Raw genomic sequence first — 2,455 nt, 5'->3', positions numbered from 1 at the left:
TCCTTGTTGTTCTGTGTCTAATCTCATGCCGAGATATTCCAACTGCCTTGTGGGCTGGAAAGCTGACTTTTCTCGATTTAGGACCCAGCCGAACCTCTCGAGGTATTGGACCGTGAGGGCCACTGCTCGCTCCAAGCCGGGAGACGAGTGGTCTATGACTAGGAGGTCGTCCAGGTATGCTAGGATCGTGACCCCTTGGATCCTTAGCTTGGCTAGGATCGGAGCTAGGACCTTCGTGAACACCCGGGGGGCCGTAGCCAACCCGAAGGGAAGCGCCACGAATTGGAAGTGACGCGAAGCCACCATGAAGCGTAGATATCTTTGATGTGGCTGATAAATTGGAACATGAAGGTAGGCATCCTTTATGTCTATGGACGCCATGAAGTCGTCCTTCTGGAGTGTGGCAGCTGCTGACCGCACGGATTCCATCCGAAATGAGCGGATCTTTAGATATGCATTTACCATCTTTAGGTCCAAAATTGGCCTGACATCTCCATTGGATTTTGGGATGATGAATAGGTTGGAGTAGAAACCCAGCCCCTGTTCCAGGACTGGTACCTCTACTATTACTTCCTGGGAAAGTAGATGATCTAATGCCGATCTTAATGCGGCTCCCTTTTCCGGATCGTTTGGAATCCTCGACTTCTGGAAATGAGGAGGAGGAAACCTTAGGAAATCTAATTTGTAGCCTGTGGCCACGGAAGACCGTACCCACTCGTCGGGAATGCTGGCTTCCCAAATCTCTGAAAAGAGTCGCAGCCTTCCCCCCACCTTCGTGGGTGGGGGCGCCCCTTCATAAGGTTGGCTTGGGGGCTGGTTTTGCTGGTTTGCGAAACCACTGCCTTTTGCCTCTAACAGCCTGTCCTTGTGATTTGCTGTTGAAGCCGAAGTTTGCTTTTGCAGGAGGCCGTCGATACTGCTTGGCATTAGAGGGCCCCTGCCCAGGGGAATACTGTCGTTTAAACGCAGGCCCCTGAACCTTCTTCTTAGTTGGCAAGAGAGTACTCTTGCCGTTTGAAATGGTCTGAATGTATTTATCTAGGTCTTCTCCGAAGAGTCGTCCTCCATGGAAGGGGAACCCTACCAGGAGCTTCTTGCATGGGGGCTCAGCCTCCCAGCTTTTTAACCATAAGAGTCTTCTCATATGGATAAGGGATAACGATAAACGTGACGCTTGCTGGATAGAATCCTTGATTGCGTCTACCGTAAAACATATGGCCTTAGGGACATCCGAAAATTCTTCTGCCTGCTGGGCAGGAATAAGTTTAAGCATCTGTTTAAATTGATCCGATAAAGCTTGAGCGACTCCAATCGCAGCCACGGCTGGCTGTACTACTGCCCCTGCAGAAGTGAAGGAGTTCTTAAGTAGGGCTTCCAAGCGCTTATCAACTGGATCCTTGAACACCTGTATGTTTTCTACAGGGCATGTTAACGATTTGTTAACACATGAGATGGCTGCGTCCACTGCAGGAGTAGCCCATCTTTTGGAAAATTTTTCTTCCATAGGATATAGGACAGAGAACTTCTTAGGTGGTAAGAAGATCTTATCTGGCTTGTTCCAATCTTGGAACAAAACTCCCTCTAATAGAGGATGGATCGGAAACACAGCATTGCTTTGAGGCGCCCTCAGTGAGCCCAAAGCTGAAACCGTCGATACCTGGAGATCTGGTACTGGCAAGTTGAATGCCCTATGGACCAAGTCCGACAATCCTTGAATCCACCAGCTCTCCCTCAGGGAGACTGCCCCAGACTCCTCTGTATCCGGGTCCTCGATCCCTGAACCTACTTGGTCCTTGTCCAAGAGGTCGTCCAATTCCCCTGAGGAAAGGACCTCCTCTTCTGAGGGTCCGCGCTCGGGCGACGGAGATCTATTCCGCTTACTGCCCCGCATAGCTGCGGCTATCATTTTACCCATGCTTTTCTGCATCTCTTTTAAAGAGGTGAGTAATACCTCCTCCGTGACCATCTTAGGGTTGGACTGACCCGCGTCAGCTCCAGCCCCAGATCCCGATGGCCCCAAGGCTCCCTGTGGGGAAAGCAGCGGCATAGCTTTGTCCGAGACCTCAGACTCTCTGGGGGAATCCCCACCTCTTGTACCCTTGTTTTTTGATGCCATGGTACAATACCGAGGTACACCTGCTACTTATTGGTACCTGGGACTTATAAATAGTTAAATGCCCAAACACCTGTTTGGGGGATAAAAAAATGCTTCCTCTCCCCTAGATGACACTTTTTTTTTTTTTTTTTTCAAATCTAGGAAAGAAAAAACATTCTGTCCCCCTGAGTAGTATTGCAAGAAAAACTATGAGATGGAAAAGAAACAGCCTATTCCTAGGCTTGAAAACAGTCTTTCTGAAGACTGCAATATTCTTTCTGGCCACTGTGTGTCCTCGGCGCCCCGTGCTTGCCGTTCTGGTCTTTCCTCCTCAGTTCCAAAGTATTGAATGAGCTATAT

Source organism: Rana temporaria, chromosome 9 (assembly GCF_905171775.1).
Source record: "Rana temporaria chromosome 9, aRanTem1.1, whole genome shotgun sequence".
NCBI classification, from domain to species: Eukaryota; Metazoa; Chordata; class Amphibia; order Anura; family Ranidae; genus Rana; species Rana temporaria.
Note: the sequence above shows the minus strand (reverse complement) of the source record.